The sequence below is a fragment of the Danio rerio genome, chromosome 22, assembly GCF_052040795.2.
Source record: "Danio rerio strain M-AB ecotype USA chromosome 22, GRCz13ab, whole genome shotgun sequence".
NCBI classification, from domain to species: Eukaryota; Metazoa; Chordata; class Actinopteri; order Cypriniformes; family Danionidae; genus Danio; species Danio rerio.
Window position 1 is genome coordinate 33,090,785 of NC_141042.1, and position 26,979 is coordinate 33,117,763.

The window sequence follows — 26,979 nt, forward strand, 5'->3', positions numbered from 1 at the left end:
GGGAGGAGAACTGGCTTGTTCTGGCCAATGGCAGCAGGACTACAATAAGATTATGTATTGAATACAGTTCAACTTTAGTTAGTTTCAGTTAGTTTTGTACGTACACAATACAGTTTTAGTTAGTTCTAGTGTTTTTACTATTTTTATTTTTTTTTTCAGTTAATGACAATTATTTTCCATTTTAGTTTTCATTTTTTGTTCGTTTCCGTTAACTATTTTAACCTTGTCACAGACATGGCAAAATAAACAATTAGAGAGACAGGACAATATTTGCTACAATAAAATAAAATAAAAATCTGTAGTTGAAAAACAAAGAAAAAAAATATTTATATCAATAGACCAAAGTGAAAAGGTAGGTTTTGACTGATTAAAAAAAAAACAATGTAGATGAACCTTTAATGTGATGTGTTTTAAGGTTATGAAGCATAGACTGAGAAACCTCTGTCTCCCTTAGTTTTCAAGCGGGATTTAGGAACAATTTGGAGCTGAGCTGAGTACGTAAGGGATCTTTAGGCAGAATATAAAATATCACTGAATGTTGGAACATGTTCACTCATTTTGATTTGCAAAAGTTGCACTCAAAAAAAGACTTTAGCTATTTGTTCAAACTACTTATTTAAAATGAGCCGAATTAACACAGTTCTTAAGCTTTTTTGGTCAGCTTAATAGTTTAATGTTCAATCCACTTAAATTTTCAAAAACAAATAAGCTAACTTAATTCCTTTGTGTTTTTACAGTGTGTTTAAAATCCATACTTTAAACGGGAACCCCTGGAATAAAATTAAGAGACCCCTTTGAAGTTCTTTATGGCTCTTTGGATTTACCAATTTATCCAATTTACTTTGGATTTATAGCAGAAATGTGTTTTGAGTGAAGTGTACATTTGTGTAGAGTTAGACTCTCAGCGTTAGGAGAACATAAAAGAATTACACAAATGTACACTCTAAAATGAATTTAAAATTATGTTTTTTTTAAATGTCCAATCCTCTCATATTTGTAAAAACATAAAAATAATAAAATAAAAACTATTAAGTTAACTTGATCGATTTGTGTTGGGACAACATGTTGGAATTGTGTGGAACCCATAATTGTACAGCGTTTACAGTTTATCACATTGATTTATATTTGATAATATTGTACCATAAAGATATAAAAAGAATGAAAAACTGCACCATTTTGTTAATAATATTATGTTGGGTTGATAAATAATACACTACAACTGGATTGTCTAATCAACTTGATGTCAAAATCACTTTCATTACTTTATATAAGTTGCCTAAAGCAATTTTTCTCTTCTAAAATGGGTGACAGTAGAAGACAATTAATATTCATTTCTTTAATAATGTCTATTTGGCCAGCATTGCATAACATCAATATGATTCTTTTGATTACTAACCTTTGATTGGGACATTTTTACATTTATCTGACATTATATTCAGAATAACTTACATCCATAAAAAAATACACTGGAGCAGTGGACTGGGGAGCAGTTGTGGGTTTGGTGCATTAAGGTGGATATTTATTAACCTCCCCACCAACAATGTCTGGTGCTGAGATTTGAACCTGTGACCTTTGGATCCCAACTCTAACCATTAGGCCATGACTGCCCTCTGATTACAAACTAATCTTTTAAAACAGAGTTTAAATAACACTATGTTCAAACAATCTTACTGAAATGTGTAACTTTTATTGGTAAATCTCTCTGCAATTATGTAAAATCGTGCTCTTGAGGTTGTAAAATAGTTTTAGTATAATCTCTTCAATCTCAGTGAAGGCCTACATTTGAAAATGGACAGATTTTTGTATGAAAATAACAACATGTGACAACTATTTTGTCAGTATAAAAAATGGCTGCATTTCCTTATGGGATTGGGCGGCCATTTTATGGTCTTCAAAACACCTAGGCTGTGTCCGAAACCGCCTACTACTCAGAAGGTACTGCATTTGAATTTAAACATACTACTCGACCGTTAGAAAAGCAAGTTCTATACAGTATGAACGTGAAATGTATGAATGGAATTCGGACGTACTACATCCGCCATTTTGTCATGGTCACGTGACCTACCTGCATCAATTGCGTCGCTTTACTCCCATTCATGAATTCGCTCACGGGGCATCATGGGATAGTGCAGCATGCATGAGATGCGCACTCTAGAATCTCGCCGGAAGTAGTAAGTCATTCGGGTACTTCTCACATACTGATTTTCGAATTCTATGAATTCAGACATACTACTCGGCTCGCATACTGATTTTAGCGTACTATATAGTATGGAAGTATGCGGTTTCGGATGCAGCCCAAGTTTGGAAATCTGTTAGTTTTAAAAATCTATGTCTTTATAAAATATAAAAGGTGATTTTTTTTGGAAGTGATGACGTGGATTTGCATTAGGCTACATGTTCAGTGTAGAGTCATGAACAAGATCTAGTCAATGGTGGACAGTGTTTCCCACCCCTTTTCCTGGAGGTACACCAGCCCTACACTTTTTCTAATCAAACACACCTGAATCAACACAGCAGAGCATGAGAAGAGACTTTAAAACCTGAAGTTAATTGGTCAGATAAGGGAGACATCCAGAATATGGCACACAGTTGGTGTGCCTCCAGGAGCAGGGTTGGGAAACACTGGACTAGTGACTGTCAGTGTGCTCCATTGGGAAGGGCTCATCCATATGCCCTATAAAGGGTTTACCTCCTGAGGGACAGTTTCAAAGGGATTAGGAACAGGTGTCAAACTCAGTTCCTGGAGGCCTGCAGAGTTAAGTTCTAACCCTGCTTCAACACACTTACTGTACCTGTATGTTTAAAGCAAGCCTAAGGGACTCCATTAGTTTGGTCAGGTGTATTTAATTAGGGTCAAAGCTTAACTGCAGAGCTGCGGGCCTGGATGCAAAGTGATGAGCGCATCCAAATGCAATGCTCTGTTTGACACCAAACAGCTTTCCTGTGCAAAGAGTCATGGGAGCTTAAAGTGTCCATTAGGTGTACCCTTCGAAATCTTCATCCCTTCTAATGGCCCGTTGCCACCGAGTGATACAGTACAGTTCGATACGAGTCACCTTCATCAGGCTTGCATTTCCACTGCCAAAAGGGTACCAGTTACTGATGGGTCGTTCATGAACGATTTGTTCATTTTGAATGCATCTTCAGTATGACTCGGGAACTATGAGTCCTCACAGGGAGTGATTCATTCATCCACGCTTGTGCACATTTGTGCAGGTGATATCGTTCATTTTTAAGTCTTTTGAGTCATTCAACGCGGAAAGGCAGAAGCCAATCATACGCATTTAGAGCCGGAAAAAAAGAATTCATCCATACATCTCTCGAGTCCTCTATCAGGTCTGAGTCATTCGTTCATCATGGGCCAATCATACGCGTTTAGAGCCGGAAAAAGAATTGAACCGTTCATCTCTCGAGTCCTCTATCGGGTTTGAGTCATTCATTCCTCACAGGCAGGCACGTGCACACATAGGGCTCAACCTGTGCAGTGCACATGCCCTTTTTAGTCTTGGATAGAAAGTGCCCTTCCAAAATGATCAAAAGTGCCCCCGCGACGCGGCACACCCTCGGTCCCGCCCTTCAGTAGGCGCGCGACAACACCGCTCTTGAGTACGCGCGCGACAACACAGCTGATCAGTACGCGCGCGACGGTCTCTGCACGGGTCTGCTCATGGGCCAATCATACGCGTTTAGAGTCGGAAAAAGAATTGATCCGTTCATCTCTCGAGTCCTCTATCGGGTCTGAGTCATTCTGTCACGTGATGAACGAATGACTCAAGAACCACCTGGAAGACTCGAAAGGTGAACTAATTATCATGGCTCCTATCGACTTAGACTGTGTACATTGGTTAAGATTATATGTGACTGTCAGTGTAACGTGAACGAACCACTGACTTTTAAAGACATGAAGAGGTGAGCTGAGCAAAGAGATGAAAATACCCTCATAGACAAAAGAGCAGGTTAACATTGATTTATTATTTTCTCCTTCTTATAATATTCTATTTATGGCTTATTTGTTGTGTGATCAATCTTTGGGGTTAGTTGTAGTTGTGTTTAGAAGCAATTTGTAAAATTTTAATAATATTTTGGCAAATTGAACCAAATGAACGAAATGACTCGAATAAAGATTTGTTCATCTTGATGAACGAGACTCAAAGATCCGAGTCAGTAAAATGATCCGAACTTCCCATCACTAGTACCAGAAAGTACGACAGAAAGTTTCATTCAACATCATTTGCTCTCAAGGAAATGTCTACAGTAAAGCTGTAGACATTTCACAAAACAGATGCTTCATACTTAAAACCGCTCGCACTTCAAAAGACCTTGTAAAAAACTACGATGCACAGGGTAGATTCTGCTCTTCTTGGCTCTGTGGCTGTTCATCAAGACAACAAGGTTTGTTTGAGCTTGGGTCCACCATGGGTGTTATTATACAGTTGAAGTCAGAATTATTAGCCCCCTTTTGATTTTTTTCTTCTTTTTTAAATATTTCCCAAATGATTTTTAACAGAGCAAGGAAATTTTCACGGTATGTCTGATAATATTTTTTTCTTCTAGAAAAAGTCTTATTTGTTTTACTTTGGCTAGAATAAAAACAATTATTAATTTTTTTTTAAAAATAAAATTTTTTAGGACAAAATTATTAGCCCCTTTAAGCAAATTTTTTTTCAATAGTCTACAGAACAAACCATCGTTTTACAATAACTTGCCTAATTACCCTAACCTGCCTAGTTTACCTAATTAACCTAGTTAAGCCTTTAAATGTCACTTTAAGCTGTATAGAAGTGTCTTGAAAAATATCAAGTAAAATATTATTTACTGTCATCATGGCAAAGATAAAATAAATCAGCTATTAGAAATAAGTTTTTAAAACTATTATGCTTAGAAATGTGCTAAAACAATCCTCCCTCCATTAAACAGAAATTGGGGGAAAAAATTAACAGGGGCGCAAATAATTCAGGGGGGCTATTAATTCTGACTTCAACTGTATGTATTTAGTATTACAATGTTGTGTCACGGCTGTGTTTTTAAAAATGATGGTTTCTTTGTTTTCATTCTCTTGGCTTGTGCACGAGCTAGTGACGCTTCTCTGTAAACCAATAGTATTTAGTTGCGCGTCTAGCTCTGCCTTTTGGTACTCTTTTGTTGTGCTCTGTACCCTTTTTGAAAAGGTACCTTTTGACAGCAGAAACGGCCATAAAAGTGTGCCGTACCGTACTACTCAGTGAAAATGGGTCAATAGAGGCCAGGTTTGAGCACTTCAGTTTGGAACCACACCTCAATGCTGCAGCCATAATTGCTTTCAATCTTAATGCTTATATATATATATATATTTATTTATATATATATATATATATATTGTTTCTATATATATATATATATATATATATATATATATATATATATATATATATATATATATATATATATATATATATATTGTTCAAAAGGGCAACATGTATGTTCACAAACATAATTGAGTGACATAGCTGCTGTTCTCAAATTATTATTTTTGCTGCTTGTTTGAGCTACTTATTTAAAATGAGCCGAATCTCAACAATTCTTGATTTTTTTGGGGACACCCTAATAGTTGTTTAATCCACTTAAATTTGTAAATACAATTAAGTTTACGTAGTCAGTTTGTGTTTGGAAAACAATGGAATTGGGGGTAAGCCAGCTTTTTTTTAATTGTGTGGCAGCTACATGCTGAAAAATAAATTTTTCTGAATACAAATTGAGGAAAATTGTTTTACTAATATTTCAACGTATCCTAAAACCATTCAGAGTTACAATTCCATTCAGAATTACAGGTGCATTTTCCTATAGGCACTTTGACAATTATAATTCCACACACATTCCCAACCAATACCTGCAGACCATAGAACACACATCCTAAAATAAACATCATCACACAAACAACAGCAGCATTCAGATGTAAAGCACACACGTCCATGCATCTGCCAGCTTCAAAGCATCTCGAATGTCCTCCTTCCTGTCAGGAAGAGCCGCTCCTCGTTCCCCTGGCTGTATTATTGTTGTGTGTTTGGCCATATGAGCTCATGACTGTGGGAAGTTGGTCAGTGGAGCGAAACATCAGCTCTTTTTAGACAATAAAGCTTTTCAGAGCCGGGCGTCCCGCGGGAAAAGTGAGGCGGGAAGCGGGCCTCTCTGACGGTGGTATCGTTTAGATGTACCAGTGCAGGATCGTGGAGCAGTGAGAGGTGTTTGCAGTCGGGGGTGTTAGAAAGAGAGAGAAGGACAGGACGGGGCCCGGGGTCTCCAGACGGCGCCTTGCTGTGAGTGTCACAACAATGACCAGCTCAAGTCCAGATGGATGGACAGCCTGAGGCCACAAAATGCGGGAGCGCGCCCTCTGTAGGCCACTGCGGGGAGAGTGTGTTTGTGTGTTAGTGAAACACTTCAAGACTCAGCTCAGTTACATCACAGCTACCCTCCCTGAAAATTCTGGACAGTTTGTTCGTACTCACTCATGGACAGTCCTGAGAGACATCGTGTTCCCTCTGAGCGCTGCCAAGTTCACCGCCGGTTAGCAGCGCTGGGGCCAAACTCAGAGACCAATAAAGAGTTACCAGGTGAACTGGTGAATGTTGGGACATTTATAGTTGATGTAAAGTGACATATATCATATTATTATTATTATTATTATTTTTGTGTAGGCTATATCACTATTTGACAGATTTTTGATAATCTTGTATACTTATTAAATATAGATATATTTATCCATTTTTATACTGTGTGTGAATTTGTACAAGCTTGTGAATAAATATACATGATTTAGTTTCATAATTAAAAGTTATAGTAAAAATATTAAAAATTATATTTAGTAAATATACACACACACACACACACACACACACATATATATATATATATATATATATATATATATATATATATATATATATATATATATATCAATATATATATATATATATATATCAATATATATATATATATATATATATATATATATATATATATATATATATATATATATATACATACATACACTTATGTATATATATATATATATATATATATATATATATATATATATATATATATATATCAATATATATATATATCAATATATATATATATATATATATATATATATATATATATATATATATATATATATATATATATGTATATGTGTGTGTGTGTGTGTGTGTGTGTGTGTGTGTATGTATGTATGTATGTGTGTATATATATATATATATATATATATATATATATATATATATATATATATATATCAATATATATATATATATATATATATATATATATATATATATATATATATATATGTATATGTGTGTGTGTGTGTGTGTGTGTGTGTGTGTGTGTGTGTGTGTGTGTGTGTGTGTGTGTGTGTGTGTGTATGTATGTATGTATGTGTGTATATATATATATATATATATATATATATATGTATATGTGTATATATATATATGTATATGTATATATATATATATATATATATATATATATATATATATATATATATATATATATATATATATATATATATATATATATTGGGGTGCTCTATGCTAAATTTACTTCGTTTACAAAAGATTTTTACGTTTTCTATATATATATATATATATGTATATATATATATATATATATATATATATATATATATATATATATATATATATATATATGTGTGTGTTTTAACACTAGCCTCTGTGTTCCCACTTCAATCGTGCAGTAATGAGCAGCTCATTTGTCTTTATGGCTGTAAATGATATTCTGTTGGTCTCGTTTCCTTGGGTTCTGCGTCCTGCTGTGAACTGGTGTCCAATGAGCAAGACATCTGGAGCAGATGGTGTATTGGAGCACTTTCAAGGAAGAAGCGTCCCGTCCTGTCCCCGCACCAGCAGAAGAAGAGGCGACCCCATCCAAGCCTGAAAAGAGGTCAGCGGGGTCACGGGGAGGAACGTAGGAGGATGTCCCATCTAGGAGACAATGCCTTAATGGAGACCACGACACTGCAGGTCTTCACACACACATAGACACCACACACACATAGACACAATCCCTAAGCATGCCCTGCCCACAATAGCACATGGTGACCTGGCACACACTCTCTCTTTCTTACACACTCAGTGTAGGATGACAGTGTAGGTCAGAGAGGGTTAATCAGGATCAGCCCAGGCGCTCTGCACATTGTCCCTCTCCTGTGTTGACCTGAGTCCACGTAAATAGGAGGCTCAGCTTTCCTAAGTGACAGAGATGGATGTGCGTGGGTGTGACTTATAACACTTATAGGCATCTAAACTTGTGCAAATTAGCCATGTGAACGTATAGACTGCGTATTTCAGCACATTTCAAGACCTAGTGTCTGACACATTTAATTGAAACCAGTGTCATGGGCCCACACCTGTTGCTGGACTTTGTCTTATTTATTGCTAATAGGTTTCAGTTTATTGGAAAGCACATTTTTCCCAATGCTAGATCAAGAGTTAAGCATTTGCTTTACAAACTCTTTTTCAGCTAACTGAGATTTGGGGCTATGCTAAGCTAATGCTAAGCCCTGGAAACAAAACATTATTTGCAGCTACTTAATGCTAATCAGTGGAAGGTGCTATCTGGAAAATTCTTTTAGCACATTAGCATATAATTTACAATTGATTGTACAGCTTTTTCAAGCTTACCGAGCTTTAGAATTGTGCTAACTAGTAGCTGCTTAGCAAAAAAAAATACATATATATAAAATACAATATATATACAACCTGTCAATTTTTACTTCTATAAAAACATTATAACTCAGCCTTAAAGGAAATTAGTTGAAGGAGAACAGTATTTTATGGCACCAGTGAAGCCATGGTCTGTCACTGTTAGTCATTGGCAGGTGCTATCTCAGAAGAAAAAATGAATATTTGCATAGCATTACAATATGTTGGGTAGCTGAGCATTTTATGATTTGTTCTAAGTTATTGAGTCTTTGTTCAAATTGTTAGCTTGCTTACTAACAACAAATAAATTAAATGTCTTTTTTGTGCCACTTTAGCTTCTATAAATACAATAGAGCAACAGTTGAAGTCACAATTAGCTACTTGCTAATGCTAGTTAGTGGTGAGTGTTATGTATCAATAAAACTTATGCACATTATGTAATTTTAGCTGATTAGAATTTACCCCAAAAAAATTTTTCGAACTGAGCTTTAGCATATTGCACCAAGTAAACACCAATTACGGTGTATAGTGTCTGGCACATACATTTAAAGTGACTATTAAGTTTTGGATTTTGTTATAGCAATGTGCTATTTCACTTTTTTAATGCTAGATTAAGGCCCAATCCCAATTCTATTTTGGCCTGTTTCCACTGAGTTATAGCCATTTCCAATGTCAAAAGGTACCAAAAAGCAAACCGTACTTATCACTTTTTGGGTACCCTCTTTGAAAGGGTTCCTAGCATGACAAAAGTGTACCAAAAGGTGGAGCTAAACACAGCTGAACGCTATTGGTTTACAGAGATACGTCACTTGCTCGAGCACAAGCCAGGAGAATGAAAACAAAGGAAGTGCCATTTTAAAATACACAGCCGAGACATTACACCTTAATAATACACACATATAATAAGCTGTGGTCGACTCAAGCTTAAACAAACGTTGTCGTCATCTTGATGATCAGTCACAAAGTCAAGAGGAAGAGCAGAATCTACCCAGTGCCACTTAGTTGTTTACAAGGCTGTCTGCAGCGCTAGTGGTTTCACTTTCTTGCATGAACTCACAGCACGTTCATATGTGAAATAAAGTACTTCTTGAGTTGATGATAATAACATGCACGTGATTATTGAAGTGCTTCTGACATCTGATCCTTTCAGAAACGGACAAACGTGAGAGTGAAGTAGAAAAAACAAAGGAGAAGCCTGACAAAACAAAGTACCGTTAATACCCTCTTGGCAGTGGAAACGCAAGCCTGATGAAGTTGGCCCGTATCGTACCATACTGTACCACTGAGTGGAAATGAGCCAGTTGTGTCCCCTAGCCATTGCCCTTGGCCCTAGAAACAGAGTGTGAAGAGGAAGAACAAATTTCCCCTTAAGTAATGGGATTGCACTACAACCCCTGCACATGTCATCATACAGTATTTCGTTGCGAGCTCCTACTTCATAAAAGATCAACTGCTGTTCCTGCTGAAAAAAGCAGCTTAAACCCGTCTAGGTTAGTTGGCGGGTTTTAGCTGGTCGACTGGTTTTGAAATGACTAGCTAAAACCTGCTTGACTAGCCTGGTTTAAGCTGGACATAGCTGGTTTTTGGCAGGTCATTCCCTAGCCTGACCAGCTAAGACCAGACTGGAAATGGTTGGAAACCAGCCTGGAATTGCCAAAACCCCTCTAAAACCAGGCTGGTCGACCAGCTAAAACCAGCCAACCCGCCTAGACTGGTTTAAGCTGTTTTTTTCAGCAGGGGTATTTATTCCAGTTGCATTTTTCTAGTATTTATCTTCAGGAAATCACAGAAGGCAACAATATAATGTTATCATAACGATACGGTACTGTGCATTTAAGCCTTGGCCATGTCTATCTACATAAACAACAAAGAAATCAACATTAACGTTATAGACTACCAGACACTGTAAAAAGCTCATTTCCAGTCGCTAGACTTTTCTGACAGGGTATTCGAGTGACAGATGTGAAAGTGTCATGGGACTACTATACAGGAGTTATTATTAGGAATTATAGATTTTTTTTTCATCATTTTATTTTTTAAAAAGCATGATTGTAAAATGATGTAACAACTCTTAATAATGCCAAGGATACTTTAAATTGTGCATCTCCTGACTCAATTTCATGTTGCCATTGTAGCTGGTGTATTTGGGAAAATTTTCGTACCCCTTGGTATCAAGTGTGTTCCTGGAAAACATCCATACCCATTCACATGAACGCACAAAACAAGGGGGAAAGGCATTGAATTGTGATTGGGCTGGAGAATTTAGCATGTGTTTTGCAACATTTGTTTATTAATGCAGATTTAGTGCTGTACCAATGAACTACTGTATAAACGCAATGGTCCACTGTGTGCGTACATACATTCAAGAATTAGTTAACAATAATGTGCCCCTCCAAGTAAAGTCATGAAACAAAATACATTAACAGGTCATGAGTTTATTTTAGTTACATTTAAGTCTAAACTAAAGTGGTATTTAATACATTTAACAGCATGTACTAACAAGTAATTAAGGTAGCCATTATTCACACATGAACTACTAGTTAGTTTATGAACTACAGTTGGCTTATGATTAGTGCATGCCTTAAATCAGGGGTGTCCAAACTCGGTCATGGAGGGCCGGTGTCCTGCAGATTTTAGCTCCAACTTGACTCAATACACCTGCAAGGATGTTTCTAGAAAGCATAGTAAGAGCTTGATTAGCTGGTTGGAATTAACTTTGCAGGACACAGGCCCTCTAGGACCAAGCTTGGACATGCCTGCCTTAAGTCATCATTATCTCATAATAAAGTAATGTTCAATTTACATATTAGTACTTAATAATTCATATACTGTTACTGTAAAGTGTTACCAAATTTAGTGCCAGAATGATCCACTTCATAAGGCTTATTTCTAAAAAAACACCTTTGGTTTATAATTAGACGTCAAGTCAAATGCATAGACAAATGCATTATACCGCAATTCCAGTTAAGCCGAGACTAAAATTAGCACCAGTCCGACTGTAACTGGCCTCAATCCGAGCCTGTTTCAGAGAGAACAGAAGCTTCTTGAATCAAAGCCAAAGAGATCCAAGCCATGTCAGCAGTACGATGATAAACACGCTCCCATCAGCCCTAAATGAGGACAGGCCGCTATGACTATCTGAAGGGGATTGTGTTTAGACGCAGTGACTTTGCAGCAAGACTCCAGGAGGCCAAACTCGGCGCAGGGATCTGGCTCCGTCTCCGTCGGTCCCTCCTTCCTAAATCTGATATTAAAAAGGGATTAAGCCACAGAAACAACACCACCAATATCCGGCTGCATCTCTTTCTCCCTTTACCAGCCAAGATGCTTCAGGAACAGAGAAGGGGGGAGAAAATAAAAAGGAGGGAGTCGTGTAAATGTGTCTCCCGTGTGACGGCTCACTGCCAAGAATGGAGGGAGGGGAGCGAAGAGAGAGAGAAAGAGGGGAGAGAAAAGCGTGAGATCATATTTAGGTTCATTTTGTACCTGTTGGTTCTCTCTTTCCTGTAACGCAATACTGTGAGAGCCACCCTGTTCTTCGAACTCTCAGGCTATCTTAGCGTGCACAACCAGCACCGATCGACCGTCTAATCCGGGACGACCCTGTGTCATAATGCACACACACACTGGCCTCCTTGTGAGATAAGCCCATTGTGCGCATGTAATGCATCAGTCTCAGGGCAACTATATCGAGCAGTAGGTCACACTGATGCCATTGTGTTTTTGTCCAAGGGAGAAAAACAACCACTGGTCAGTAACACGGCTCTGCTCTATGGTTTCCTAGAAACTGTATGTGGATATTTGTGTCAGTAGATCAGTGGTTCTTACATGCGTTTATTTCAGGATTTTACAATGTACATCAAAAATCACTCATAGAAATAGAGAAATTGTTTACCTAATAAGCAATTTCTCTATTTCAATGGGTGTTTCATGATTTGGGAAGCCAGAAACCGTCCTGGAATATCCAGCTTAAAATTGGAACTAGCAGAATTCAATTACCACTACAATGGCCATGGTCATTCTGATTGTTCATATAAGGTTGTACCGAATAGACTTTGCACTTCAAATTTACATTCAGGGGCAGCATGGTGGCTTAGTGGTTGACACTGTCACCTCACAGCAAGGTCGCTGGTTCAAGGCCCGGCTTGGTCAGTTGGTGTTTCTGTGTGAAGTTTGCATGTTCTCCTCGTTTTCATGTGGGCTTCCTCTGGGTTTCCCCCTCAGTCCAGAGACATGCGATTTGGTGAATTGGATAAACTAACATGACCGTAGTGTATGTGTGAATGTGAGAGTGTGTGGTGTACTGGGTTGCGGAAAGAAGGGCAAAAAGTAGCTGGTGCTTTGGTGGTTTTTAACTTGTCCAAGCCTGTTTTACCTTATTATACCAAATGATAGTTGGTAGTTGGTAAATGGTAGTCTTACTGGTCCAATTTGGTAGACCATCTTGGACTGTCATGCATATCATGGATAACAAACCCCCTCAATCCCCCTATAAAGATCCAGTTCCAGGAGGGGGAAGGGGGTCTCCCTTTGTAATCACAGCATTCCCGGTTCCCCCAATACTCCCTCCAAGACTTTGGGTCCTATGTACTTTGTTTCCCTTTACCACATTTTCCTTTCCAACTTACGATGTCCCTGTATGTGACCTAAAAGGGAATTCAAGTAAAGGAAACGTACAATTTCACTAGTATTTATCCTATTTACACCTGTATTTATCACATTCCATTTATGAGCAGGTGTAAACAGTGGCCTAATAATTGGTAGATCAACTAAACACCAACTGTTCCTTTCTGTGAAAGGGCCACAATATTCTGAAACACAGCTACAAACTGGATTTGCCAGCAGTAAACATTGTAGTATTTAAATTCTTTACCTTTGTAAGAAATGAAATTATTAAAATAGCTGCTTAACATACTCTTACCTTTATTTCCTTTGTCTTTTGTTGTTTACTTGAAGGACTCGACTTGCCCAGATTGGCAACGGTCCAATTTGATCAACAAAGTGACAGATGAATTTACTGCAAGTGACACGGCGTGTCTAAACTGAAAAGCTCCCATTATAAACAAATCTGTCAGCAAGCGCTCGGCTTTGCTTTGTTGATTACAACCGTCAAGTTCTAGTTTTGTCATGTTGTTCGTTAGCAGGGTTGACATGTTGGTGAGATGGACAAGGACAAGATGGCTCTGCTTGACGGTGCGTGTCAGCTTTGCAGCCCAAACCACACTGACACTTGCAGCAGGGGTCAAGAGTTATCACGTCCTCAAGAACACATGGTCTCTGATTTAACAAAAACAATCCAATCTGTTCAAGAGCATGGGAGGTACGGATAGGCCAGATATAAGTAAACAAGGACAGAAACTCTAAGTACATTGAGTCAGCCACACTTAGTTTACCCAAACTGACTTACTAGCTAGTACAGAGATTAAAGTTGACATGAAATGGAAGTTAGGTTTGTTATTTTTACCCCATTAATGACATACATTTGATTTAAATGGTTTCTGGCGGTGCATGATTTTATCCTTTGGAAACTGATTGGATTGTTGGAACAAAATGGAAGAAGATTTTGTTGGCAGTTTGCACTTTGTTTTGAAGTATTTTACTCTCCACCAGAATTACAGATGGCACCCTCTGGTGCAGAATGTTTTCAGCCTCCTGACGATGACAAGAACGAGGAGTTAAATTTTTACAGATGGAATCATACTTGTTTGAACAACTGTCTCCTGCAAAGGCAAGACAGAAATGACACACACTGATAGCCCCACCCTAAAGCCATTCCATGTGACCACAAGTGATGTCATTTCATGGGGAAAGGGAAGGTTATGGTATTTGATAAGAGATTATGAAGGCAAATACATTTTTACAAAATAATGAAATGCTAAGTTGCATGGCAACCACATCTAAAAATAGTACAAGTAAATTCTGATTGAAATGACAAATCACAAAAATGATACAGACAACTTTAAGGTTATTTTATGTCCTCTTCGGAGGTCGAGGGAAGCAAGATATCTTCTTTGAAAGATTGAAAGAAACCACAACATGGAATGAAATGAGGGTGATTAGATGACAGAAACAGCACTGGATTATGCGGGCATCTAAGTAACCTTAATGGTTGATAGTTAGAAACCTGTCTGTTTATGCCAATTCCTCCTACTCAAAGCTTGCAGTAAGGTTTCCAAAATGAAACGCCATACTCTCTCTTTCCCTCTCTTTCTTGCAGATGTCTGTCTTTACCCACCCCACACTCACCCCACCCTGAAGGCCATCTGCACCCTTTGTCTGGGGCAGGGGACAAGGCTCCACCACCTCCTGCAAACACACAAATCTAGCTTTAAAGAAGGGGGCAGGGGTCCATAATTCCAACTGGAATGAAGAAAAATGACTTACTGAGCAGTAAAACATCAGCTCAACATAGACCTAAAGGAACTAATCGCTCCTCAACAGAACCTGTCCTGAACCCACTGCTGTGCTGATCCTTTCTCTGTGAAATATCAACTTTTATCCCTCTTTCTTTCCTACTTTCTGTCAGTCGTTTTCTACCCCCTCTGTCCTCTTGGGACAATATGACAGTGGATCTGCGAGACAGAGATAGCAGTAATGGAATTGGTCACCCAGATTATAGTTATTGTGTTCATACAGTTTTTGAAGCCTTTGTGGTGTGATATGAAGATCAGGTTTCCTTGATGTTCCCAGAGAGAAAGAAGTTGCTATTTTATAACTCAGGAGACTTTGGGCCCTATCATACACCCGCGCAGTGTGGCGCAAGGCATGACGCAGTAGTCTTTTGGTAGTTTCAGTTTGGCGCAAGAGTCGTTTTGAGGCGTTGCGCTACGCTGTTCAAATAGCAAATGCATTAGCGCTCGTTTGTGCTTCCATAGGCGTTCTGGTCTAAAAAGGAAGGCGTTCTGAGGCGGACCGCTGGCGCGTTGCTATTTTGAGAAACTAAAATAGATTTTTCATTAGACCAAAACTAACCCGGTCTAAACTCCGGTGCAGAGTTGTGCCTCGCTTACACACTGCTTAATACGCACAAGAGAGCAATAGGCAAATATCTTTACATATGAAAAAAATTAAATATTAAGGATATATATATAGGATATAATAAGAATAGATATAAAATATAAATATAAAGGATTAAAATATTACAAAACATATTATTTTCTAGCCTACATAAATATGAAAAATCACTGCTTTTATGTCTTCTTCATCTCGGGAGGCTTTTTCAGTTCATTCATAACAATTTGCTTTTGTATAATGTTATTATTATTAGCAGTATTATTTATTATATCCATATTTATATTTGTTTTATTAAAAACAAGCTTAAATTTGTCCACCTGTCAGGTTTAAGACCATATGGGGCACTGCATGTGTTTTAGGAAATAACTCAGGTTTTTGAGCACATTTTGTTATTATTGTTCATTTATTTGTTTGCTAGAAATTAGAACTGAATTTAGAAATAGTTTTGAAACGAATATTTCCACTTAACAAACAAAAGTATTTATTTATAGACTAATTGATGTCTGTGCGTAAAGGTTTCCCTATCCAAGAGCGAATGTGAAAGTAGATCATTTATCTCTCATTCTCACGCAGTAGATGCTCTGTTTAACAGTTTTCTTTAAAAAAAAAAAACTGTTAACTGTTAACTGTTTGCTTGTGAAATGCTCATTTTTTCCACTTAGACTTACTTTGCGTCCTGTAAAGAGTCTTGGCGCGATGCAGTTGACTCTTAAAGGGAATGGGAGATGAGACTCTAATTGGTTTATTCTCAAAACACACCTATAACTCATTAAGAAAATAAACTCAACCCTTTTAGACCATGCGCCGCGGCGCAAGGCAGATTTCCCGTCCTTAAATTAGCAAAAACGCGTCCTGACACGCTCTGAAAGCGTTTGCGCCCCATCAAAATAGAGCCCTTTGTCTCCGATGTTACTCCAGTAATTTCTCAGGGGAAATAAAGCTGGACAAACAAGATTTACTGACAATGTGTTGGAGTTTTAAATGTACCTGGTATAGCATTTGATCAAAAATGTGGTTGTGGATTTTGGTAACTTGGTAGGAACGTTTAGTAGAAATGTTTAAGACATTGTTCAGAGATTAAATTCTGAGAAGCATGAGGCCAATTCTCCGTTTGTGCTTCTTTTAATCTTGTTGCTGACTATGGCAGAACTAGCAGGTTGTGACCCAAAAAGGGTTGAGAACAACAGGGAAAACAAAGCTTATGCAAATAATCATATTGTCATGCTTATAAATTTTAGCCCACTTTTAAAATGGTAGACAAAAACGGTTCTAATTGTTGATGCCAAGATTGTGCGTACAACCCAAATTTGCTGCTTGATGTCCAGTGAGACACTGTGTCTTTTAATTAGAACCACTAAGGAAATAATTGAGATACAAATGAGATCAAATTTAAGACTTGTGAATATTGTTTTTACTAGGTTGGATTAACTATTGAACCTAAACCTTGTGTCCCTAAAGAACCTTATCTCTAGTTAATCTAAAGTTTACATGGCGTCGTCTTAAATTTGCATTAACCTTCAAACGCAGACATACAAAAACATGTAAATTTTTAAGCTTTTAAGTTCATGTCCTCTTACCAAAGAGATCCCCACAATACTCGTGAAATCTCTATTCTGCCGTTAAGTGGCTGAATAGATGCGCATGACGTCCAGATGTTCCTCAGCAAGAGGTACCCCAGTGTCTCTCTTCAATCTGGCCCAGACGGCAGACCTCTGTCAGGGTTTGCACGGGGCTTTCAGATCCCAGCAAACCACCAGGCATTGTCTGGCCTAAACAGCCGTCCCCAATGCCATGAATGGGAAGAATAAGGGTGAGCTGGTTTGAATGGAAGACCTACTTTACAGACGGATGATCTCTCTCGCTCTCGCTCTCTTCTAGACCATATTGTCTGTCAATGCCATGGTGAAGCAAGCGGAAGCCCTGGAGTGGAGATTGATTTTGGGATTAAACCCCAGGGCTGGCGGCATTAATCAGACGGGTGAAGGAATATGTGTGTGTTGTCTGAAGCCACGTCCATGTAAGTGACTGTGCAAGAATTTGACTGTTGTGCGGGCAGCTTGGTCAAAGTCAAACCACCTATTGAAAACTTTAGAGTTTTGTCCCTATGGCCACTACTAGCATGATATGAGAGTGAAAGCTTTGGGCGTCTGTGACTAGGGGTTGGGGGGATAGAAATGTCCTTGTGAGTGGGAGGCATTAAATTAGGGTGTTTAAAACGTCAGGGAGATGAGCTGTAGGCGGGGTCAGGGCACCAAATGATGAGGTTCTTGTTGCTCTGGGGCAGTGCTGGCCTCTGATCCGTGCGAATGAGAATAATGGCCATTTCTTTCAAACTGAGGGTCTCTCTTAAAATCACAACCAACAGCCATCATACTAAAGGAGTGGGATTTACTTCATGTGTCAGAGCAAATTTAGGACCTGGGAACATTGATGTAGGCCTTTCAAAGGCCAGGGTTTGGGGCTAATTCTGTGTCACCTCATCATTTGAATGATGTTTCCCTCTGGGTGGTACTTATGTTTTATGGTTTTATGAACCTTCTCTGGTTCCTGTTCTTTGGTTCCATCTTAAGTCTAAACTCTTTAATGTATGGCACAATTTATGTTTTTTTTTTTAACCCACAAACCTCTAAAATCCAAATACTGCGAAAAAATACATTTATTTTAGCAATATGTATGTAAGAGGATATTTCTTTGTGGTTGTTAGGTGTAATATTGGATGTTCTGGGTGGTTTTGGAGTGGTTACTAGGGATTTCTGTGTGTTTTTTACACTCTGATATGCAATTACTTGGGTATTATGGGGGTTTTGTTGTGTATATGTTATTGTAGGTGGGGGGTTGCTAGCATGTTTAAAGTGGTTTTCATGTTGCCATGCAATTACTTGGGTGTTTTGAGTGGTTGCTATGATATTCTTGGTGCCTTGGCTGACTGATGTTGCTTAGGTGTTCTGACTGGTGTTAGCTTGTTGCTTTTTGATTGAGCGTTTTGAGTGGTTACCGGGATGTTCTGGGTGGTTTACGCATGTTGCTATACAGTTTCTAGGATGTTCTGGGTGGTTTAAGCCTGTTATTATCGAGTTGCTATGATGTTTTAGTGTGTTAGCATGTAAATTTGGGTGTTTTGAGTAGTTGCTATGTTCTTGGTGGTTTCTTTCACTGACGTTGCTTAGGTGTTCTGACTGGTGTTGGCATGTTGCTATTTGATTGAGTGTTTTGAGTGGTTACCAGGGTGTTCTTGGTAGTTTAAGCATGTTGCTTTGCAGTTTCTAGGATGTTCTGAGTGGTTTAAGCATATATGCAATTGGTACAATGGTTTAGTGTTTTAGCATGTTGCCATGTAAATTAATTGGGTGTTTTGAGTAGTTGCTATGATATTCTTGGTGGCTTGGCTCACTGATATGAAGTGGCTTAGGTGTTTTGACTGCTGTTAACATGTTGCTATTTGATCTGGTGTTTTGAGTAGTTGCTAGGATGTTCTGTGTTGTTTAAGCATGTTGCTATGCAGTTTCTAGGATTTTGTGTGGTTTAAGCTTGTTGCTATGCAGTTCCTAGGGTGTTCTGGGTGGTTTAAGCATGTTGCTATGCAGTTTCTAGGGTGTTCTGAGTGGTTTAAGCATGTTGCTATGCAGTTTCTAGGGTGTTGTGGGTGGTTTAAGTATGCTACTATGCAGTTGCTATGAAGTTTTTGTGTTTTAGCATGTTGCTGTGTAAATTAATTGGGTGTTTTGAGTAGTTGCTATAATATTCTTGGTGGATTGGCTCACTGATGTTGCTTAGGTGTTCTGACTGCTGTAAGCATGTTGCTATTTGATGCTTGGGTGTTTTATGTGGTTGCTAGGATGTTCTGGTTGTTTTTTCCTCAAGTTGAAATGCAATTAGAATGGGTTACTAGGTACTATAATTGTTTTAGCAGGTTGCTGTACTGTTTCTGCAGTGTTTGGATTGACATCTAGGATATTCTTACTGTTGCACCTGTTTGTTTGTGGTTGGTATTGGTGGTTATCAGGATGTTTTGAATAGTTTAAGCATGTTGCTATCCTGCAGTTGCTACAAAGTGTCAGTGTTGTTATGTCAGTCTTGGTGGCTTGGCTCACTGATGTTGCTTAGGTGTTCTGACTGGTGTTAGCATGTTACCTGGTTACCAGGCTGTTCTGGGTGGTTTAAGCTTGTTACTATGCAGTTGTTACAATGTTTTGGTGTTTTAACATAGCACCCCTGCTGAAAAATCCAGCTTAAACCAGCCTAAGCTGGTTGGCTGGTTTTAGCTGGTCGACCAGGCTGGTTTTAGAGGGGTTTTGGCCACTTCCAGGCTGGTTTCCAGCCATTTCCAGCCTGGTCTTAGCTGGTCAGGCTGGGAGATGACCAGCCAAAACCAGCTTGACCAGCCTAGCCAAGCTGGCAGACCAGCCAAAACCAGCTATATCCAGCTTAAACCAGGCTGGTCAAGCTGGTTTTAGCTGGAATTGGCTGGTCATTTTCCAGCCTGACCAGCTAAGACCAGGCTGGAAATGGCTGGAAACCAGCCTGGAAGTGGCCAAAACCCCTCTAAAACCAGCCTGGTCGACCAGCTAAAACCAGCCAACCAGCCTAGGCTGGTTTAAGCTGGATTTTTCAGCAGGGACTACAGTATGTAAATTAATTGGGTGTTGTGAGTGGTTGCTAGGATGTTCTGGGCAGTTTAAGTATGTTGCTATGCAGTTTCTAGGATATTATGGGTGGTTTAAGCTTGTTATTATGGAGTTGCTATGATGTTTTAGTGTTTAGCATGTTGCTATGTAAATTAATTGGGTGTTCAGAGTAGTTGCTATGATAGTCATGGTGGTTTGGCTTACTGACATGAAGTTGCTTAGGTGTTCTGACTGGTGTTAGCATGTTGCTATAAGATTGAGTATTTTGAGTGGTTACCAGGATCTTCTGAGTGGTTTTAGCTTGTTGCTTTGCAAATTAACTGGGTGTTTTGAGTGATTGGTGGGATTTTCTGGCTGATGTTTGCCAATTGACATGCAATTGCTCAGGTATGTTGGCTGTTTTTTGCATATGCAGTAGCTGGGTTTTTAATTGGTATTAGCATGTTGCTATACATCGGCTTGGGTGTTTCATGTGGTAGGTACCAGGTTCTGGGTGCTTTTTCCCAAGTTGAAATGCAGTTACTAGAATTGGGTAGTAGTTACTATAATTGTTTTAGCAGGTTGCTGTATGGTTTCTGCAGTGTTTAAGTGATATCTAGGATTTTCCGACTGTTTTGCACATGTTTAATTGTGGTCTAAGCACACTTCTTAGATTATAATTGCTGTGGGTGATTTTTGTACACCAGCCTGATTTGAATATGGATTAACATCTCTGTTGATCCTGGAACAACATTCCAATCAGCCAATCAGAGTTGAGGATACGTTTAACGTTTATGTTAGGTCTAGGCTTGGTTAGGCACTTTAGGTTTGTGCACTTCTACATTGATTTCCCTCTGATTTTAGAAATAATTTACAGTTATGGTTAGGTTTATGGGTAGAGAATAGGTATTGATTACCTTTTTGAACACAAATGATGTTCCAGGATCAACATGTTAATCCGGGATCGCATCATACTAGGCAAAATAATGATAGCCTATGCAATTTAATATGATGCTATCCAGTAAAGCAATGCTTAGTTGTTTCCAAAGTATGACTTTTTCCCTATGCACCTACATTTTGCACTTATAAATAGGCCTACATTGTGTACTTATATATAAGTAATGCATACACACGAACACTCTGGACATCTCAGTTACTACCTTCTCGTCACAAACTGATGTATTATTCATGCTTATTGCACAAACAGTGTGGGGCAAGTCATGCACCAAAGTGTAATACTCAAAAACCCCAAACTATGAACAATAGTATAGATGTCTACATCAGCAAAACACCAGTAACACAGTAAAAAATGCTGCCCCAGATTCTGATAGCAGTGTGCGTGAGTATGCATATTTTTGTCATTGACTTCCACAAAAACTTCCAATTGTTGACCACACGCAAGCTAAATCATTCACCACTAAACGCTGTCACATGGCACGGCAACTGAGTCAGACCTGAAGATCACATTTAAACACCCAAAATGGATAAAATCAGCAGACAATTGCAACACATGGAGTGACATCACACTGCGAGGGTGTTGAAATGCAGCAATAACAAACAGAAAAACAGCCAGCGAACTCATGGGAACAGAAAACCACTCTGTGGTAGCCGAAAGCGTGAGAGAGGCAGCTGTGAGGTGACAAGAGTTACATCTTCTACTTCTCTATAAAAAAAAAAAAAAAAATCTTCTGCCTCTCCACCTTTAACTCTGTTCCAAAAGTCTTCATCACTGTCTGCTCCCTATATGTGCTGAGACTACATTGTTTAGTAATGACTGATCTGCATCTCTGTGCTCTGCACTAAAATTACTCTCAGCCTATTTCAGAAGAGTTTGCTCTTAGCATGTTGCTAAGCTAACAAGACAGGTTAACAAATATGTTATATTAAGTATGTTACACTTGGCTCATTAAAGTACAGTATGTAGTTTGCATGTTAACAGTGAAATGGGTACAAACATATCATATGCAAATATTCCTTGAGTATTTAAGCTTTTTGAAGATTTGCATAAGATTTTGTCATTAGCATGTTGCTAAGATAATAGAAACATTCATTCATTTTTCTTTCGGCTTAGTCTCTTTATTCAACAGGGGTTGCCACAGCAGAATGAACCACCAACTTATTTTTAAAAAACGTAAATTATTTTATGTATTAAAGTATCTCATTATTAATTTAGCAACATGTTAACATCAAACTCTGCTGATCCTTTGGAACAAATCTAGTGAGAATCACCCAAAAATGCGAATTGTGTTATTTATTACTCACCCGCATGACCTTCAATCATCTTAAGGACACAAATAAAGATATTTAAGATGAAATCAGAGAGCTCCCTCATCCTCCATAGTCAACAATTTTCTCGACTCATTTAGACTCCAGAAAATTACCAAAAAACAAATCCTCAAAACAGTCTGCATGCCTCCAGTGCTTCAAACAGACAATGCTAAAGCTACGCAAATACTTTTGTGCGCACATAAAACAAAAATAACTACTTTATTCAACAGTTTCCTGTCTTCAGTGTCAGTATATTGCGCACTTTCACGTGTAATGCTTGGTGCGCCTCTCAGATTTGACCTAAAATATCTTCATTTGTGTTCTTAAGATGAACAAAGTTCGTGGACGGGTTTGGTCCGACATGAGAGTAATTATTAACAGTTTTTATTTATGCGTGAACTAACCCTTTAAATTAGGAATCTTGTAAGACTCCTTAAATTGCTGTGTTCTGAGGTCACTCATAGTATTTTGCAACATAGCTGTCAACTGTGCAGGTGTGATTTCCTGTGTTAAAACCCAATGTTCGTATACTCACACACTAGATATATCATTCAAACAAGTCTTGACCTCTCACTGATTAAAAGTCTGTACATAAATAGTGTTTGTCCCACTGTTAGAGGAGCTGATGGACACAGTCAACATTCACAACATCCTGGCCTCGGGTGCTCATTAGGTCCGTAGACCTGTGTCTCTCTTTCTCTCTCTTTAATCATCTCCTTTCCTTCCTTGTAATTTTCCAAAAGAGGCCTCGTGCTAACAGCTACGACAGCGTCTAAATAAGCCCAAAGCTACGACTGGTTTACCCAAAAGACTGGAGGGACAGATGTCTCACTAGAGACAGGTGTCTGTGGTTGAGTGGCACACAAATAATAACTGGTTATCTGTTAAGACGACAAACCGCAGCGGACTGGGACAGATCGCGCTGACTGGAGGAGAGTTCGTACCCGTCTATATCATCCACCCCCTCTCTTTATCTTCCTCTCCCTCTTCCATTGTCACCAGCTGTCCCTCCTTGGGAACACAGGAAGACAATGAGCTACAAAAGCCAAAGGGCAATTACGTGCTGCCTAGAGAGTGTGTAGTCATGTAAGGGAGGGTTTGCATGTATGAGCGATGTGTTTGTGGAGAATACGTTTAGTATGTTTGTGCTTATTAAGTATTATTTACGAGTTGTAAGCATGTTCTGAAGCTAGCAATTTGGATATGTCAATAAGTGCTAATATGTTAGACAAAAAAGCTGGGTATTTTTGTGCTTATTGTGAGTTTGTATTGTAAACTTGTTCCAGAATGCTGAACTAAACTACTTTAATACTAAAGTAGCACATACAAATCTGTAGTTAGCATCTTGCGAAGCCAAAAACTGGGTATTTGGCGTAAAACATATTACGAAACAATGCTATGTATTTTCACACTTGTTAAAGCATTATGAAAGAGTGTATAGTTACATAGCATGTAGCATAACGAGGAATTGCATACTTAAAATTGTTCTTCCAAGTTTGTAGTTAGCATGTTGCGAAGCAAAAAATTTGACACTTGGCGTCAAAACATAGCATACAAAATTGCTCTGAATTTTTGTAATTATTAATGTATCGCATATAAATATTTATTTAGTGTGTTGCAAAATTAAGAAATCAATAGTTTGTGTTAAAAAGCATATAGAAATATGTATTTCGTTCTTCTTAAAAGATTGTGAAAGACTTTATATGTTGTAAACACACATGACATTGTAAAACGAATAACTGTATACTTAAAATCGTATACATTATACGTAAAAACGTAGCACACAAATATTGTGTGTATTTTTGGCTAACTACGGCAAATGAGTTTGTAGTAAAAATATTTTTGTGACTAAAGTAGCACATACAAGTTTGTAGATAGCATGTTGTGATGCTAAAAATTCGACACTGGCGTCAAAACCATAGACTGTAAAATATAGGTCAAAACGTAGCATACAAAATTGCTATGTATTTTTGTATTTATTAAAGTATTACATTTAAATATGTATTTAGTGTGTTGCAAAATTAAGAAATCAATCATTTAAGTGTTAAAAAGCATATAAAAATATGTATTTCGCACTTCTTAAAGTATATGAAAGAGTTTATATGTTAGAAACTCACATGACATGTTACAAAACAAACAACTGTGTACAAAAATTGTATACATTATACATAAAAATGTAGCACACAAATATTGTGTATTTTTATGCTTAACTATGACAAATGAGTATTTTTATAACTAAAGTAGCACATGCAAGTATGTGGTTAGCATGTTGCGAAGCTAAAAATGTAATACTTGGAATAAAAACAAAACAAATATGCTATGTATTTTTGTGATTATTAAAGTATAACATGCAAATATGTACTTAACGTTTCGCGAAATTAACAAATTGATAGTTGAAGTGTTAAAAAACATATCACACAAACATGTATTTTTGCACTTTGTAACCACTAAAGTGTCATATTCAAAACATGTATTTAGCATGTTGCTAAACTAAAAATGGGATATTTGGTTTAAAAACTTAGTGTACCAATATGCTGTATTCTTGTAATTATAAAAGTATCACATATAAATATGTATTTAGCTTGTTGTGAAAATTAACAAACTGATAGTTTGTGTTAAAAAGCATATCACACAATATGCATTTTTGCACTTTTTAAAGCAAAGAGTCTATAGTTAGCATGTTGCAAAATGAACAATTGTATATTAAAAAAGTTATACTTCATATCTAAAATGCAGCACACAAATATGCTGTGTATTTTTATGCTTAAGTATTTAGTAAACGTATCCATAATGTACTTCTGTGACTAAAGTATCACATACAAATCTATACTTAGCATGTTACGAAGCAAAAAATTGCATGTTTGGCATAAAAACGTAGCATACCAAAATACTATGTATTTATGTGATTCTTAAAGTATCACATTTCAATATGTATTTGGCGCATCGCAAAACTAGAAATTTGATAATTTAAATGTTCAAAAAACGTATCACACAAATATGCATTTTTGCACATCTTGAAGCATTATGAAAGAGTCTATAGTTAGCATGATGCAAAACAAACAATTTTACAAAATGTAGCACAAAAATATTTTTTTAATTTTAAGTATGTCATATAAGTATGTTGTAAACTTGTCCAGAATGTATATATTTGTAACTAAAGCAGCACATACAAATCTGTACTTAGCATGTTGCTAAGCTTAAAATTGGATGTTTGGCGAAAAAAAAAACAATGCATACCAATATGCTAAATTTTTTATTATTAAAGTATCACATATAAATATGTATTTCGCATGTGGTAAAATTAATAAATCGATGTTTTGTCACACAAATGTCACACCTTGTATTTCTGTAACTAAAGTACCCATTAAAAAAAATGTAGTTAGCATGTTGCAAAGCTAAAAACTGGATACTTGGCATAAAACCATGTAGCATACATATGTATTCTTTAGCTCTTTATTTAACTCTTTAGCTATCAAATTGATAGTTTCAAGTTTGATATTAATATGCTTTGTATTTTTGTGATTATTAATAATTTATAAATATGTATTTAATTTATTGCAAAATTAACAAATCAATAGTTTGTTTTTGAAACATTTCGCACATATGTATTTTCACACTTTGAATTTTTGTGACTAAAGTATTATATACAAATCATGTGGTTAAGTTATTGCAAAACTAAAAATGTAATATATGGCGTAAAAAAACATCCTACAAATATGGTATGTACTGTATTTTTGTGATTATTAAAGTATCACATATAAATTTATAGTCAGTGCCACCAACAAATTGGTGATTTAAAAAACATTTCAAACAAATATGTATTTTCTCACATTTTGTGATTAAAGTAGCACATACAAATCTGTAGTTAGCATGTTGCAATACTTGATGGATAGGGTTGCGATACTTGTTGTGATACTTAAATTGGATACTTGTTGAAAAAACAAAGCATACAAAATTATTATTAACATAAATTAAATTATTAATATTTTTGTAATTATTAATGCATCACATATAAATATGTATTTTTGCACTTTTTAAGTGACCAAAGTAGCACATACAAATCTGTAGTTAGCATGTTGCAAACAAAGAATTTAGCTTACTAATATACTGTCATTGTAATTATTAAAGTATCACATATAAATATGTATTTAGCGTGTTGCAGAATTAACAAATCAATAAATTGTGTTAAAAAAAACATAGCACACAATATGTATTTTTGCATTTCTTAGAGCATTGTAAGAGTCTACAGTTAGCATGTTGAAAATGGAAAAAAATAAACTTTAAACGTAAAAATTTAGCACACAGATATTCTGAATAATTTTTATGCAAAAAAATTATGTACGACATATACAGGTTTGTAGTAAACTTGTCCAGAATGTATTTCT